The sequence below is a fragment of the Arctopsyche grandis genome, chromosome 12 (assembly GCF_051622035.1).
Source record: "Arctopsyche grandis isolate Sample6627 chromosome 12, ASM5162203v2, whole genome shotgun sequence".
Classification (NCBI taxonomy): Eukaryota; Metazoa; Arthropoda; class Insecta; order Trichoptera; family Hydropsychidae; genus Arctopsyche; species Arctopsyche grandis.
In genome coordinates this window covers 24,853,438-24,873,069 of record NC_135366.1, presented here as the reverse complement: position 1 = coordinate 24,873,069, position 19,632 = coordinate 24,853,438, and positions in this window count along the sequence as shown.

Here is a 19,632-nt window from a genome sequence, read left to right as displayed (position 1 = left end):
GTCCATACTGTGAAGATACACATACATACATACATATGCATATGTATACTTACGGCCGTATTTTTATTTTAATCATAATTTTTTCGACCTTTTTCATTTTCCCGAAAAGCGCCCGAGGCCCAACGAAGATTATACATTTTCATGTCGAAATAAGTTATTAGACGTATATTTTTTATCACCGTCGTCATCACGATATACTTATGCTGTGTTGATTGCGACTACGCAAGAGCTAATTCTTCCCGAGGATAAATAAATAAAACCGCTCAAAGTTTAAAACCATTATTATATGAAGCTAATTTTTGCGTATCAACCCATCCACGTTACCCACTCATAAAGAAAAGAAATATTCATTACCTATACATGATATCTAGCATTAAAATCGCCAGCTTTAGTGTTGAATCGATTGGACAATTTATCGTAGCAAAAAACTAAACAGTAAATAGTATGTATGTAGACGATATTTCAATGGGATCTCAAAATTGAATGATCAAAAAAGTCATCTCTCTGACGATTCGGTGACAAATCGGTCAACTACATAATTGCTCCATTTGTGGCCCTTTCTACAAATAACTAACCGTGGATTTTAGCGTTTGCCATTTTTATTAGATGGTAAATGTCCATACATGTACATAAATGTATATTAAATTCAAATAAAATCATTTTTATATTAAAAATACACATAGTGATAAATCCCATTGCGTGCAACCGGTACTGATCGAAGTGCCTTTACGTTTTTCTCCAGTTTATTTATTTTTTTAGCGTATTCTGGAAAAAATGAGATTCGGCTCGTTCACGACCATTACGAACCATCGCCGACTGGATGATGATGATGATGATGATGATGACGACTTTTGTGTTTGTGTGCGTGATTGTCTAATTCCATGGGTAGGAATATACATACATAGGTATATATGTACATATAATATACTCGTGGCTCCCCAGCTCTTAATGCCATCCCCGAAGCCGTAAAAAAATGATAATAATTGTTAATAATAACATAGTGGGGATGTGGGACGAAGCCGCAACATCCTGGTCGCATCTGCCCCTCCGCGTCCGTATTAAATCATTATCCATTACGACATAATATAATACGAAACTAGGGGGGGAGCAGAGGGACAATGGTCGGTCCCCCGGGGCTTTAAAAAAAATGAAACAATAATAATAGCCCAAGCTCGCAGGTAAACTTTGGTCCATTTTCTTTTTTCCTACGCGGAGGTTTTTCTATGCGAGGACGTAAATTGGAATTCTACGTGCGCGCGCATTCGACAGGGATTTGTTACGCGAAAATGAGCTTTATTGTGGTCGATGGGAGTGTTTTATTGAAATGTTCAAAGCGGCGCTCGTCAATCTTGTCAATCGATATTCGAAATAAGGGTCTAACATTTTGTATGAAAATGTTATTTGAATACGCAGGATTTTTTTTGATGAATAAATTTAGTCAATAGATAACTTTTTTATCACATAATTTTAAGATCCCAGATTTACCTCCGTTTTCTCGATCTTCCAGCTAAATGACCAATATCTAAATGAGCAATTATGCACATACATACATATATTAATGCTTTCATTGTATAGCTCTGAGAAAATTTCAAACGTTAGGGGATCAAAAATTAGCTATCGTTATGAAAAACGCAGTCTAAAGGGTCTCGCTTTAGAACAATGACAACATATTGTATACCCGATGAAACAAATGTCCAAACGTTCGTTATTCATTGTATAGCCACAGCGTAGGGCACTGATAGAACTATTGCATACCAGTAGAGGTCGTAGGTACGAGTCCCGGCCAAATACGCTGCTGGCGATATCATGTGATTATTAACAAAACACAGATCGACCATCTCCTGCCAGGATTTTCTGATTTTTCTAGTCAGTACCCTCCCCCCCTCTCAAATTCGAGTTATTAGCAACTTATAAATGCTACCTACATAATGTACATATTTTACAAAAATTTATTGATTGTCCATATATGTCCATTCTACCTATACATATGTACATATGTCCTGCTATGTTTGGAAAATTGTTAGTACATACATACATACATACATATGTACAAAGATAATCTAACCATATGTGTCACACTGGGGTAATTCCTGTCGATGCGGTGCAAACGATCGAAAAGCGTCAGACAGACTGCACCACAGATTAACTGTACGTGTACCTTATGCGTGCGCACTGCTCGCACTTACATTAAGCGAAATCTACCCGAAGTCCCGACATACCTACTCTGTATACGTTCTGTGCTTCTGATACTTTAGTTCCGAAATTTTCCTTATTAAATTATTAAAAACTCCATACATAAAAGACCCAACTCAATTTTGATAATTATCATTTTAATAATTGCATCTGTGCACATCGAAAGGTTACTCGTCATCTGATGTGCAATTTTTCACTCGTGAAGTCGAGAATTGCATTTAAAGCAGCCATCCAGTTAATCTGTGGTTCAATCTGTCTGGCGCTTTTCGATCGTTTGCACCAAACCCAATTCCTGTCATTGCACATAAGGTTTGTATGTAAAGTAATAAAATAAAAATAATATCATTGAAAATAGCTTATCAATAAAATTTAAGTTATTGACTTATCAACATCTACTCATGACATTTGACCCACGATATACAATACATATATAAAGTTTGTATAGTATTTTTTAATTTATTTCTTCCATAATATCGCCCCCCTCCATTCAAAAATTTCTGGATCCGTCGCTGGAATGACTTCAAAAAATTTCTAAATTGATTGATTGCCACGCTAAAGTCAATCTTTCAGCTTCTGAAAGATATCTGATATTTGAAAGAGCAGCTAGTATTATGCACATATATAATATATGGCTCAAAGATTTTTGGCTCATTTTCTTTCTCTATTTCCAACATGTAAAATGGTCAATTTTTTCTTGACCGTAAAATAAAATAAAATAAAATAAAATAAATAAATAAATAAAATAAATAAAAATAAATAAAGAGACCAATACATAAAAAAAATACACATCTCATCGGAAAATGAAATTTTCCAACTAGAACTTTTCTTCCAATAAACACCAACATATTACCGTGCCTTAAAATTACATACATACACCGACACCGATAAAACCTCGGCATTCGTGACAAACACCACTTTAAACCCCCTTTAAAATTAACTCAAAAGACATAACACACACACACACACACATACAACGCCCACACAGCTCAAACAAATTCACGACAAAATCCAATATACAATATTTTCATACGACACAAGCGTATAAATTTCATTCGCATACAACGAGCTCGTTCTCGGCGAGTACATACCTACATACATACATACATACATAGGTATATACTACTCGCGAGAGATACGATTTTTAATTACGTCATAAATTAAATACGAGATCATTACACACGGCAATCGCTTCATTGTGCGCGTGCGCAAAACATCCACACACCCGATATCGAAATTAATAAATAAAAAATAAATACATATTACGTACGTATGTATGTATGTATGTGTGTGTATAAATAAATTTGACAATAAATAAAATAATAATAATAAAAAAAAGCCGCCGAGAGTCGATACGGAGCCGAGGCAACGCGTTAATTATCCGATCTGGCCGTAAATCAAGCTCTCTGCGGCCTCTTTCGTGAGCGGCCGCCATATTGGTCCAAAAAGCGGGCCATATAATAATAATAAATACGACGCGGCGACAAAATTGAATTTCTCCGATTGTCGATTTTCGATTTTCCGCCTCTACGATTCAATATTTCACCGCTAAAAAATTATTAATGCCCGTTTTTTTGGCCGTAACGTATTTTATAACGTATTGTACGTACGTACAAATGTGTGTAAATGGCCGCTTATAGGCAGGCCGCGATATCCAATAATAATCCATCTATTTTTATTTTATTCCGTTCATAAATATATACACTGTCATCGTTCTGTATTTATGAACTTGGCTTTTGGCGGTGTTTTATGCGTGCAAAGATCTATATTTTCGTCGGTGTTATGATTAACCGGTTAGAATATTTTTCAAAAACGCACTTTCACGTTATTTACAATCGTGGTGAGCCAGATAAAAGGTTAAACAAACAAATTTACAGCGTCGAAAATATTAACACAACACTAGTTCTATAAATAATAGTTAATTGTAAAATATTCATCGCACATTTAAAACTCAAAGTTCGATTGAACAAAAAAAAAAAGATTTATGCGCGTACTATTTTAAAAAGTCACGGCTATAAAGCGCAATTAAAAGAATTTAGAATTAAGTATAAAAGGATTCGGAAAAGATAAAAAAAATATATATATAGCTTTTGGGCATACAACATCTGTCGCTGCTGCGATGGACGAATACTGTTAAAGAGCGTGAAATTCCCATTAAAATAAATTATTTCAATGTTGTCAAAGTCTATTCTTTATCCTGATGGAGATTTTCAACGTTTAAAAAAGTCAATTTCATATTAAAAAAAATGTAGCCTTTAAAATACGTGCATATTATAAATAGTCGTTCTTTCAACTGCGAAACTAGTTAAAAATAAATTACAATCAAACGCAATAAATAAAATTCATTTTGAAATTAAAAATTCCGTGCATTCAACGGGTAAATATCATCATCGCATTGGTTGGAAAGTTGGAAAACGGTGATTTATCGATGCGAAGATCATAAGTTGCCGCCAGCTCGGCTAAAATACGACGACATAGAAAATACATAATAATCAATAAATACATATCGGCCGAAATAAATCATTGATTAATTAAAAAAAATAAATAACCGGTCAATTTCAATGCCAATATCACTCTCATGCGTACCTAATTCGTACATTACATACATATGTACAGTAACGATCATTTAAATGCCCTCGATTATTATTGTTTTATTGATTTAACCACACACACACACCACATTACTCGATTTTTAAGATATTTTCAGACATTTTAATTGTGTAATAACAATTTAATTATTTACAAAATAAGTTTTCTTGTTAAAAATTGTCTTCAATTGGTTTCCATTGCCTTCTGTAGAAAACAGAATTCAATAAAATGGGAAAAGAATAAAGAATTTCATAGTACATATGTAGTAAACCTCGATTTATCGGAATAATGCGGTTAATGAATAATTGCCCATTAAATAATAAAGTAGATTTGCCGAATGCATTTTTCTTAAAGGAAAATAAAAAAGTATTCAAATTAATATAAAAAACCCTATTTATTCATCTTCAGATGACTGTATGTACATAGATATGTACAGATATTTAATTGTGCAAATTTCCATTGAAAAATCGAATAATTTCCATCGACTTCACAATACATATACATATGTAATGTAATTAAACCTATTACCCACCAATCAACCAGTATAAAAAAAACACTAACCATCGAGTACTAATTATTTTTACTGACTATATTATTAATTACTAAACGACTAAATCACTGACTATAAAGAGACTATGAAAGACTAAATTACTGACTATAAAAATTAAAATTACTGATTGAGCTTGAGACTAACGTAAAATGTACATGCTATCGCATTCACCCCCCACTCGACCCGCGATGACCAATTACATTTCGTTTCAGTTTCTCATTTATGGAATACGTATATCTAATATATAATTTCGAAAGAGACTTTGTATGCATATATGTATGTAAGTATTTTTGGTTGGGAACTTCGAAAACAAAACAAAGTTTATATGAAGACGATTCAATATATATATTTTTTCGATTCGAATAAATTTAATAAAAAAACAAATGCATATTTACTATTAGATTCCCCATGTTTAAGCTGTTTATATTACGAATATTATATAACTAGTATTTTATATTAATGGACATTTATATTTTTTAGACAATAGAAGTAATTATCAACGTCATGCTATGAACAGCAAAGCTTACTGTAATATAATTAAAGACCTTGCATAGAATAATATTATATATTATATTATATAATTTTAGCCAGCAGCATAGCTCGGTCGTTAAGCTTCTACCTAACACCGAGAGGCGCCGGGTTCGATCCCATGAGCTGACCTCAATTGAAAATATATCTATAGTATATCTGTAGTGCTGCTGGTCAGACCTGGATATTTGTCACTCCAGGTCGATCGTTTCCTATCGGAGTTTGCCAATATCTCTGATTTCATTGTTGAAACGGTTCCCGATTAAAATTGGCTAAAAACCTTCCTACCTACCATGTGACCACTATTTGAGCATGATTAATGTACAATTCATAGATGTCTCGTTAATTTGCGAATTTTTCAGTGTCTCGTAATTCAGCGACTTGTGTAATTGGCCAGGAAAGCGCATTGGGGCTTACCTGTAAGGCCTTCCTGGTATAAAATGTAATAAAATAAAATAAATAAATATAGTTAAATAAGAAATATTTTTTTACTTCCTTACAATGTTACAACACATTGCACGAATGTGACAGCATACTCGGTTCCGGTCTCCGTGACGAGACAGAATGTTAAATGACAGAAAACGCAAATATCGGAAGGCAAAGATCGAAAATCGAAAGATCTTAAGTCGAAAGATCAAAAAAATTTGTTAATTACATTGAGCAACAAAAAAAAATACCAGAGCGGAGAGAGCCAATCTTTACTAAGTTTGACCCTTTGAATTGGAATATGATATTGAATTTTGTTGGTGGGTGATCGTTTACGAGATATGAGCGTTTAAAAAAATCCGTGATTTTTACAGTTTTTTAGCTTTTGCGGTCCTTAACTCAAAATTTAGGGTTGTTACGATCAAAGTGAGTATTGGAATCAATAGTCAGATATTTTTCCTATTAGTTTTTATATTTCATTGCTTTAAAATACTTCTAATCAATTGTCTAGCGAATTTTAAAAGTCAAAAATATATTCATATAATCCACCTCACAGAGTACAGCGGTCGGACTACATGCCATCTCGCTTGCCCTAACATATTACGCGATACAACCATATATACAACGAAAGCATTTAAATTGCAATTACCGCTTTAGTTAGTACGTTTAGATAAAAAAAAAATATTGAGATAGAAAACCAATCCTTATAAACGTGGTGAAATAAAAAATTTGCCAAATAAATGAAAAATAGCACGGAAAAAAAATCCGTAAAAAAAAATATATTTTTGACTTTTAAAATTCGCTAGACAATTAATTAGAAGTATTTTAAAGCAATGAAATCTAAAAACTAATAGGAAAAATATCTAACTATTGATTCCAATACTCACTTTGAGCGTAACAATCCTAAATTTTGAGTTAAAGACCGCAAAAGCCAAAAAACTGTAAAAATCGCGGATTTTTTTAAACGCTCATATCTCGTAAACGATCACCCACCAACAAAAATCAATATCATATTCGAATTCAGTGGGTCAAACTTAGTAAAGGTTGGCTAGTCTCCGCTCTGGTAACTCAAAAACGTGATTTTTTGTTGCTCAGTGTTATTAATGAGCGCGCGCAGAATACGGGAGGAAAAGCATATTCCTCTTGTTCCTATTGTACCCTGCTCGCGTAAATTAAGTGAGTATGTACCGTTTACCATGCACCATTTTTTTTTTTTTGATATTTCGACTTAAGATCTTTCGATTTTCGATCTTTGCCTTCCGATATTTGTGTTTTCTGTAATTTAACATTCTGTCTCGTCACGTAGACCCGCCCGGTTCTCGTGAGTATCACGCTTATCGGATCGACTATAGCACAACAAAAATGACCGCCACTGCAAGCATCTTTGTTTTACATCACTATCCATCCTTACAAGTACACACACACACGCACACACACACACACACACACACATATGCTACACCGAGAAAAGCATTAACATTACAAGCAGTTTCAGCGCGATTTCAGGCGAGAGCCGGTCTTGCAATTAATTCGCACACGACAGAGAGTAATTAATCGTCGAAATAATAATAATAATAATACGCTCTGTACGTGCATACATACGTACATATGTATGTATGTAGGTACATACACATACGTATGTATATAGTTTATTTTATTTGTTGTGCAGAGCTGCGGGCAAACCTATAAAGTTGTGTCGGCGTAAAAACAAATAAATAAAGTTGGCGGCGGCGATGGGCGTCCGACCAGTTTGTCTGGACCTCAAATAAAAACATAACCGGCTCGAATCCGAATTAGCCGCGGGCCGCCGCCATCTTGCTAAGGCAAAAAACCATCGTAACGAATCTATCCAAAGGGCGGGGCCCCTCACACACTCACACCACACATCACACATCACACATCACACATCACACATCACACAAACATCGCACACACATCCGACAAACCGCCCTACATCGCCCAAATTACTCTGGAAACTATGAAAATCGAAAATTATCACGTGCGGCGGAAACGTGCCTAACGAGCGAATGTACCGTACCTATTACATACCTAGTAGATAGATATATTATAATTGAAGCATTAGAGAAGACGGATGATTTTTCATCTGAGATATGTCATATATTTTGGGATGCGGTGCGTCCGCTCTAAAATCGCCAGACAAATTGAACGACAGATTAACGGACGGCTGCTTTAAATGCAATTCTCATCTTCTCGAATGATAGTTTCGATGTGCACAGATTCAATTATTAAAATTGAGTTGGATCTTTCAGGCGAGTTTAATCGGAACTTATCGAATCTTGCCTTATAAAACTCGCCAGAAAGATCCAACTCAATTTTAATAATTGCATCTGTGCACATCGAATCGGTTACTCGTCATCTGATGTGCAATCTATCATTCGAGAAAACGAGAATTACGTTTAAAGTTGCCGTTCTGTTAATCTGGCGATTTTAGAGCGGATGCACCAAACCCTATATTTTGCAGACATCTTCCATGTGTTCCATTTAGCCAACAGTTGGCAGGTATAGCATATGTATGTATGTATGTGTGTTGCTAGCGACTGAGACATCCCGAATTCTAAATTTCTAACCCTGGTTGAAACGAATCATACGTTGTATAATTTGAAGTAGTCATGCGGTACTTACTGCTGGTCAGATTTCGATATTTGTGACTCTATTTGTTTCAGCCATTTTTACGTTTATTTTATCGAGGTAAGCCAGTTATCAATAGAATTTTTGTCCAGAAGAATAGTCGAAATATGATTTTTCTAATTGGAATTTTATTTAATTCTCATATAAAAACAAATTTACTATATTATCCCTATTAATTAAATTCAGATTCATGTAAATACGAGTAAATACTACTACGAGTTTTTAGCTCGCAATTTTACCGATTTAAATTCAGCACACTTCCAATTAACCATTTTAAACGAAAAGACTCAATATAAAATAGTATTAACAGTGGGAAAAAATCCCAAGTGAAAATATGTACTTTTGACTTTTGATTTGAACTGGACGACTACTTTGAGAGATTTGAAAGCTAAAAAGTACTACAAATGAAAGATATAATACCCCAATATCGATTTCAATATTCATTTTGAACAAGAAATTGACAGATTTTGAGACATCGACCGAACAACACCGAGATATAGAAAAATCGCATTATTAAAAAAATATATATATCTCCGAATCTCGAGCCAATCAACATTTTTTATTACCAGATTCGTATTAACTGGGCATAGATCTATAAGAAAAGTCATATCTCGTCTCTGAACCATTTTTCGTGTCGAACAGTGTTTGGATTGTCCAGTATTATTTTTCATGCCTCCAAGACTTGGTAACAATTTTTATAGTGATGTGTTATAAAAAAAATACTTAATATCGCATATACTCAAATGATTCCGTTGAATGAATAAAAAAATCATTTCCTCACCAGTATTCAAATATTTCCTAATAACTCTCTCAAAATACACGCAGAAGCTCACGACAGATGTTTTTTTTAATAAAATTTGAATTAACTCCCCTTTTTATTAAGGAATTAATTACTCAATACCTACTCACCTATATTTTCAATTAATGTTGATATACATACAAACATACATATGTAGGTACATACATATATACAATTTTTTTGAATCGTGGGTACGCCGATAAAATTATACACACGTTATAAGTTTAGGAAACACAGTTATAAGTCATGCTACGAACCAAGACGATTCCATTTGACGTGTACCAATTAACACGTCCGAAGAAAATTAACGCATCTGCTTTTACACACGCTGCCATGTGAAACTACCCTTAACTATTAAATCACGGAACCAAAACACTGTAATGTACATACATACAATGTACATACATACTAAGTTACGTACGAAATTACGTAATAAACAATTCAGAAATTGAGATAGGTTAAGATCAAAATTAGAATCGGAATTTATACATATTTTTCGGTATCAAACACAAACACATCACAGACCGAATAAAATTATCATAACGAGCTTTCTGATTATGACATCCGATTCTCAAAACGTTAATATTCCATCGCAAAAGAATCAAATTTCCATCGAGGAGATGAGATGTTTTCGACAGCCACTTACTCACATATACTATTGATTTAAATAAATTTAAATACAGTTAACATAATATGTATACATACATACTTCGATATTTTTAATGTTCCATTTGCAGGGTGCAATTTCAAGTCGACGTATCAATCTTCAACCTAAAAAATAAATTAAAAAAATATATACACACACAATTTATATTTATATATAAAATCGATTGAAAAGCGAACAAAACAAACACGGTCTCGCCTATGCGTTCAATCAACGCGCTATCCAAATCAAAACTTTTTTATACGCCCATAGCGATAATAACAATTAAAGTAAAAAGAAGACGTAGACGTGAACCACCGTGCGATAGAATCTTTGAGGAACGCCACTATCATCCGGGCTAATAAAGAATTCTAATTTATATAACTTTTTTTATTATTATTTTTTTTATTATTTTCATCCGCGTCGAATACAGGAACCAAAACAAAATGTTAAAAGTGTACAAGCATTCCGATCTCTCGCTTTATACTCTCGCGGGTAGGTGCCTAAATATACCTAATATGTATACCCAAAACCAATCCATAGGTAACCCTTCTTTCTAAAACCTTCGAGCGTCGCTCTCGCTTCGAGACGGTGTTTATTTTTATTTTTTTGATTTTTTTAATTCTTCGAAATCTCACTATGCGGGGAGCCTGTCGTTGTAACAGCTCTGTATAGCCACGACTATTATATATCTATTTTTTTTTTTTTTTGTATTTTGTGTTGTCGCTCGTACACTCAATCAAGCTCTATTATATGTGTGTATGTGTGAGGACGCAGTGGTGTACCAAATCATATACATATACAAAAATATGTTGAAAAAGAAAAGACTCAATCCAAATATGTAAGTCTAAACGTCGAATGATATCCTTTCTATAATTGCGATACAATACAAAATGAGCAAACACCGGCTAGTCAATCTATAAGAAAGACTTGAAAAATTAGACAGAATTCATACAACCATATTTAAAAAAATATATATTTTGAGACATTTAGAAGAAAAAAGTATTTTTTATTAGAAACTAGCTGAACCCGGCATGCGTTGCAATGCCACAATAACTCATGCAATTCCCAATTGTCGGAAAAACGCAGGCAGCGAACACGTTGGTCACGACGTGAAAACATTTGAAATTATAGCTTTGCAATGACACTCATTCCCGTTTTTTCCCGTTTTTTTTCACAGTAATCTTCCCAGACATGCATACAATAAATCCTGAAAGTTACGTCGTAATCGGTTCGGTGGTTTAGGAGCCTATTTGAGACACACAGCAGACATTAATTTTTATATATTATATATACATAGATAGATTGCACAAAATTTAAAATAAAATTTTTATTTTTCGTCTTCCAAAGTACCTAAATGTACACAATTATAAATAATTTTTTATTTAACCAGCAGCATAGCTCAGTGGTAAGCGTATAATGTCAACAACTGTGGGATCACGGGTTCAAGCCCTGACCCGGTGTTGCTGGCCAGACCTTGGATATATGTACATATGTGACTCCAGGTAGATCTATTTGCATTTTTTTTTCTTTCACCTCATGTGACAAAATGTTTTCTACATATAATACATATCAGAGCTTATTATTTTATTTTACTCAATATACGTAATAAGTACAATAAAAAAATTTCAAAAATTATCAACCCTTCCCATCCGTGAAAATTTTCATTTCGATCCCTGGTTACATAGCGTCATGTCACGTCAGTATGCACGCATACTTACACCACTTTTCCCAGGAGTAGGTATATTACATATTTAAAAACGTAATATATCGGGAATGTTACTCTTTGATGTGTTTCCAAATCAAAGAAAAAAAAGAAAGAATACCAAAACGTGATCAGTGATCGATTCCGAGAAAAAATCTCGAGTTCGATTTTTTTACTTTACCTATTGATATTTCGTATATGTTTATGTAGATAAAGTCAAAAGAAAAAGCCAATGAATAAGTAAAATAATAAAAAAAAATAGCCCAATTGTGTAAAATATATGTATTTAGATTATTGTTACTATGACAAAATGTATGTATTATTTATAGAGATAACATTGAACCTCGTATTTTAAGTGAAATATCGCTATTTGAAATTTAAATTATGTAATTATAAAATATCAGCATTATTTATAACCAAAAATTAATTGAAGGCAAAAAGCCATTATACATATACGCAAAGAATGTCGTCACAGATAAGCAAAAAAAAAAGCTATTAAATATATCCGAACTAATTGAGTTAGGTCGTATAATTTATTTTTATTTAACATTAATTATGCACACACACACACACGCACACACGTATACTTAGATTATAACTTACTAATAAAAATAAATATTTATGAAGGTATACGACAGACCTTACGCCAAATACAAAATGGCTTCTTCATAGGTCGTTATAGGCTCGGTCGGGTTTTATTTTACGTGTATTTTTTTTTTTATCATTTTTATGACTCTCGACCATTTCGTACGGCCAGATGGGGCAGGGGCAGTGCGTTCGAGTTTGGAACGATTTATTATTATTTTATTTTTATTTTTTATTCGGCGGCTGGTCTAGCGGCGGCGGCCGGTTAATGGCTTTTTCCATATATTATGTTGTTATCTGCGGGCCTGGGCCGCCATTACCCGTTTGATTTATCGGTTGGCGTGCACAATTGTATAATTAAAATGTAATCTTCGGGTTATTTTCACCCGCGAGAGTATTTCGTAATTTTATACGGTTTATAATTAAGCAATATCCATGTTCGCGTACCCGTCATTATCCAATGTGTATGGTACACCACAAAAAATACACGAAAATAATAATAATGAGCGCGGAATAAAGGCGTTATCGTATTCGGATACATAAACGCGCTAATCTATCGGTGAAATAATAGATTTGCATTGTTTAGTTCAAGGAGGAAGTGTGGCCTGAAGAATATAGGGAAAATTTTCAGGATATGCATACGTACATATATACATACTTACTTATGTAGGTTCAGCTTTTCAGTCAAATTCCAATTTATGAACGTATCACACAAAAAAAGTAAAAACCGATGAAATATAGTCGTAGATATGTATGTTGCATAGGAGAAAAAAAACAAAGGAAATTTTTTATTTAAAAATTTTCATCGAGCTATCGATGTTCTTTTGTCTTTTGTTAAAATATATATTTATTTTACATCTTATTATATACTTCAATGTTGTTTTGTGTATTTTGCGTGATTTTCATGTATTGTTTTACAATTAAATAATTAATTTTAATATTTTTTTGATCTTCAGACCTGATTTGCATATACATATACATATATATAACCAGCAGCGTGGTCTAGTGGTGAATGTTGAATTATTTCGTACTTGATGTTACGAGTTCGATTCCCCGCTAAGTCTCGTTGTTGGCCAGACCTTGATTTGTCTAGGTCGATCGTTTCTTATCAGAATTTGCCAATTTTTCTGATTTTCATTGAAACGATTCCTGTAAAATTGGCGTTTCCTTCCCAATTTTCTGTTGCGAACCTTTAGTTATTGTTATATCTTAAGTTTCGCCATATTGCTCACCATAGATGTCTCTGTGGTTGTTTATCGAATATAAAAAAATCTTATTGTTACATGAAAGTTATTCATCGTTATTTATCGTATTGATACGATGTTTGTAATATATGTATACTGACCATAGATGTCAAATATTTAGATTTACATGTATCTATGTAATAATTATGTGGACCAGGAAGGCGCATTTGGGGTTTACCTGTTAAGCCTTCCTGGTATATTTGTATATATGTATGTGAAAATATGTATGTAAAATAAAAATAATGTAAAATAAATTAATTAAATAAAATAAATAAATTCAATGCTTGATACAGGTGTCAGGTCGCGTATTTCGAAATGTGTTTTCACATTGACCATTTGCTTAGTGGTAAAATCTGGGTCTACCTCACGGGACCGAAAGTGAAAAGGTCGAAAAAGCAAATATCGGCAGGCAAAGATCGAAAATCGAAAGATCTTAAGTCGAAAGATCAAAAAAAAAAGGGTGCATGGTAAACGGTACTATGTAGATATATATAATATATATATCAGTGGCATGCGGTGGAATTATCTCTCTTTTTGTCATACAGCCTTGTTTAATGTGCGCGCGCAGGATACGAGAGGAAAAGCCTGTTCCTCTTGTTCCTGTTGTATCCTGCTCGCACAAATTAAGTGAGGATGTACGAGGGGGGAGAGAGTTTTACCGCACGCCACTGATATGTATACTAACCGTTTTTCATATGTATGCATGATAAACGAATATTTTCGACTTTTTCACGGTCTATATCAATATATACATAATACATATATATAAAATTGAATGTATGTCTGTCTGTCTGTCTCGAATAGTCGCCTAAACCACTAAACCGATTACAATGGAACTTTCAGGATTTGTTGTATGCATGTCCGGGAAGATTACTGTGAAGAAAAAAACCTCTTAATAATAATATTCGTAATTACGATTTTAATTTTCATCATTTAAAATGTTGTTTCTAATAGATTTATGTTTGAAAATAAATACAAAGGTAAAGTACGCAAGTGAAATATTAATCATTAAATAATGATTATATAAGAAGGAATTTCCAACCCTTCCTATTACTATTGTATGAAATAATAGCTTAGAAAATTTAATTTTCCACGCTTCGTATTTTTATATTAAGTCTCAACTGATTGCAGTCCGTAATTACGATTATTTTTCACCATCTATAAACTATAAAAATCGATTGAAATATCCACCGTTGACCAAACCGTACAAATTGGCAAAGTTTCAAAACAATTTGAAGACTGTATGAATTTATTTACCAAAATATACGTATGATCAGGATTCGAAGGATTCTCAGACCAAACAGCGTTTATTATACATATTTACGCCAGACCTGCCAAAGTGCTAGTGCCCTATACACATTTAGATAGTTCCCAAATACTCGGCCCATACACGCCCTGCACCAAATCCAACATATTTATGTGTATTATATTTTGTGTATTATATAATCACCTATCACTATTTTCCATACAGATTAAGTTCACGTACACTTGAATACCACTTAAGTATAGTGATTTCCAAAATTTTTGGTTTGGAAAAACTTTAGAAAATCTTATGAAATATATGTAGATAAAGCATGAATTTAAAAATATTCGGAAAGTTCAACGGCACACCAGACGTATCACATTCGAAAACTGAAATAGAATGACTAGACGGTCATTTTATTTTACCGGAATATATAATTAATGTATTTAAATTAAATTCTAGATGTTTCCAGTGCAAGAACACTGTTGTGAAAGAACGATCAAAATTTACAGTCTTTGAAATGCCATTTAATTGTATCGTAGCATACACGTCAGGCGAATCTGAATAAAGCAAATACAATCTTCGTTCATAAATCGTCCTCAGATCACAAAAGAAGAAAAAAATTACCACATTGTATCGTCGTTGAGTCAATTTAACGAGCGTTCATGTGAAATCCAGTGCGTATTTTAAGTAAATGTAAATGTAATTACAATGCAGACCTGTTATTGATGATGATAGCGGTAGCCATGCTGTGAGGATGTGGAAGCGGCGGGTTTCAATTAAATAAAAATACTGATTCAATATCATATTTATTCGTTTTAATTAATTGGACTCGTGGGAAAGAATACGGGTGAAAATGATACAAAAATAAATAAAAGGTCGAATTAAATCTAATTAATATTGAACCTTTCACTTGAATAAATTCAAAATGAGAATTGGCAAAGAGTATTCGTTCAATGTCAAGAACAAGACTATCTAAAAAGAGGTACTATTGAAGTTGTTTCATTAAAAACAGTACGATGTCTAATCGTCATGCTACAGTAATAAGGTATAGAAAAAAACGATGAAGATTTTTCAGATAGTAAAAAATTCACCTAGATAAATTTTCAAAGTCAAAACTTACTTTTTTATATGCATAATATATATTTGTATCTTAAGAACGATAAAAGCACTTTTTTAATAATCACTATCTACTTTAAAGATTCCAAAACGATACGACAGAGCCGTTTACTGTTTTGAAATCTGGTCTTTATACACACTTTCATGCATAACGAGTGTAGTTCTACAATCGTATCGGAACTGCTTACGTACAACGGCCGACCCAAGAACTCTCCAAATCGTATTTCAGAGTCTGCAGACCAATTCTGGTCGGCATTTACATGTTCATAAATCACATTGAACATGAGTATCGGTTGCGCCGCTGCCCATATGCACTATTTTCCAACGTTAAACTCATAATTCACTTCCGAACATAACCATGCATACATGCAATTACGATAACAATTTCATGTATTGATCTTAAGCGACGTTATATATGTAATAATTTGTCAACCCTATGTACATCACTACATTTCTTTAGTGATATATATACCTATATACATATATCAGTGGCATGCTGTCCATGGATGCAGTGGATGCTGCGAATCCCTTAAAATGTACGTCAAAAATATTTTAATACCGTTTGTTTTCTGAATATCTTAGTCATATTTATTTTTTATTACGTGATTATGATATATACGATCTTTTGTCTGATCCAAAATTGACATAAACGAGCATCCCCGTTGAAAGGTCGTAGCCGTCTTCGCGACCGATGCTTGTTTCCCATCAAGCTTGTATTACCATGGATGCTGAAGTTCTCTACAAATCTTTTGCGCATGCGCACAAGTGAGCTGTCACTCTTGCGTATGCGCATGAGTGAGACGACTCTACAGTCGTCTCGCTCGCGCGACACTTGCTCTGGAAGCAAAATCTCCTTTTGCGTATATATGAAATTGATTCGCCTTTTATGAATTGACTTTTGGTTGATTCGTTGATTGATATTTTGTACGTTACGTCCTAACTTTTATTATTTTATTGTAATTTATTGCATCCTAAATTATTATTTATTATGGCGCTAAATATAAATAGCCAAAGTAACAATGCAAGTGGATTAATCGCTGTTGTTAATAATAATTGCAATTGTTTAATTAAAAATGTACTAAAAAGGACATTTGCTTCTCTACCATATAATGAAAAAGAGATTATTGTTAAGATCCCAAAACCCACACCAATATTGAATATTCATTCAAAAACGAAAACATATCAAAGACATTTTAATAAATATAAATATGACAATGTTTGGAAGAATAAAATAAACTGATCGTGTTTTGGACAGCATCCTCTCGTTGAAAAGTCACCGCACGCCACTGATATACATATGTATGAATGTATATGATATATAAATATTACTATTGAATTAACTTCAGAAGTATATAAATAAAAAATTCATAATAAAATTTTGAAAAATACAACATAATAAAATAATTCATCTGTTAATATAAAACAAATGAAGTTAATTGTATTGAATATAAAGATTTTATATATATATATATATATATATATATATATATATATATATATATATATATATATATATATGTATATACATATATTGCAATAAAATGCACATGCAAGTGTTGCAAATTGAATGATGAAAGAGTGTGAGAAAAATATGTAGTAAAAAATGATTGATCTTATTTGGCATTTTAAAATCTAACTACCAAAAAAAAATTAAAAACAGTAAAAATTAGATCTCATCGACAGTAAACATATTTACAAATTTCTTGTATATATCTACAGTACTTTGAAAATACAAAGGTGATTTAATTTGCATACAATGCAATGGATAAATTGAGTATTATATTTTATATAATATAAAAGGAACAAAATTTCATATAGTGGCGTAACGGACAAAAGTTTAAAATTGATTTAAAAATTTGGCAACAGCTCCGTCTTATATATGTAATATATGATCTTTATATTAATTTTGGTAGATTATGATCTAAGAGAATGCTATTATATTAAAGTTACGCCACCATTTCCATTTTCGCTACAATTTTACAGTTAAAGGTTAATAGTATCTATCACATTCTGATTCCGATTCAACATAGTAAATCCTCAAGACGAGATTGCAAATCTTCCATTATTCTGTATGTATAATAATATATGTATCTATTTAATAAGTTTCAAAATATTTATTTGTGTTTTTTTTACTAACTATCTACAACTATTCAACGTTCCGAGTTTCCATTTAATATACGTATCCATTGAATAACAAACAAATAAAAAAAATAAAAAAAAAAAACTTATAATTCATAACTCATTTGTGAATTGTTCTGATAAAAATATTAAATTCAAAAATTTTCTCACAAACGTTTCTTTTGCACGGTTTCATATTCGGTACATGGACGGAAACAATACAATGGTGTTATAATACATACATACATAACTTAGCATTTGATAACATGAATATTCTTCGGGATGATGCATTGAAACGTTCTCCCGGTTCGATTCAATTCGATACAAATCTACATATCGTACAATATAAAAACTTTTTAATTAAATGACATACAAAACAAAATTAACGTGTCATATTATTTCATTTGTACCTTAGGTCTTGTTCATTTTGATTAAATTTAATTATTCAACGTATCTTTTTAGGTTGTGGCTATTTGCAGGTACTATATCTGCGACAGGCGCAAAGCCTTCTGCGCATGCGCGTGAACTTATAATCCGATTATAATTTGCAGATCTAGTACCTGCAAATAGCCACAACCATCTTATTAACAAAACTGACGATTGTCCAAGATAACGTGTTGCTTTTGGTTTCAAAACAATCGCTTTACATAAATTCTAAGAAGAAAATAGTTTTTTTTTCATTTTTCAATTTATTTATACAAATCTTAAGTGATATATATATATATTTAAAATATTTGAAATATACAAATTAAATATATAAAAATCACTATGAAAAGGCGCAAAAGCGCAAGTTCCAAACCTGCACTGATTAATTACTACAAACCACATCCCTCTAATCGACCCCTTCCCTCCCCTATTCCCCGAATACCTAATAAATAATCATTTAGCACCACAATAGTCGTCAGAGTTTAAGACGAGAGACGTACACGTACGAGAGAATTCCAAAAAAAATTGATACAGTGCTCACTGTTCACAATCCTCAAGCCTTTATAGTGAAAAATTTCTTCGATCCTTTAACAAATCGTCTTTTGTACCTTAACCTAAAAAATGAACAATACTTTATAAACTTTAATTAGACCTACGACATATAAATACAAATCAATGAAATAATACATACACATCGTGGACTAAAATTTGCACACCATTAATAGATTTTTCGACTCATTCAGTACATACATACATAAACATATTAAACGAAAAAACATAATACATATAAAAATTCATCAATGTAAAAAATAAAAAAA